The sequence below is a fragment of the Nestor notabilis genome, unplaced genomic scaffold (assembly GCF_000696875.1).
Source record: "Nestor notabilis isolate BGI_N333 unplaced genomic scaffold, ASM69687v1 scaffold18803, whole genome shotgun sequence".
Classification (NCBI taxonomy): domain Eukaryota; kingdom Metazoa; phylum Chordata; class Aves; order Psittaciformes; family Psittacidae; genus Nestor; species Nestor notabilis.
Genome location: NW_009920798.1, coordinates 406 through 609, shown reverse-complemented (window position 1 = coordinate 609; position 204 = coordinate 406).

The window sequence follows — 204 nt, the reverse complement described above, 5'->3', positions numbered from 1 at the left end:
CCGGCCCACAGGGCTCCTCTGTCCTGCATCTCCTGGGGAACGTGGGTCCAGCCCCAGTGCTGCTCCCCACTGATGCTGGGGTGCCTGTGTCCCAGCTCCCCACACCTCTGCTGTGGGTGCTGGTGGATGGGGCTGGCTCCCCTCAGCCCTCACCGTGGCGCAGTGGCTGCTGCTTGTGCCCATCCTGGGGTGCCACCCCCGTCC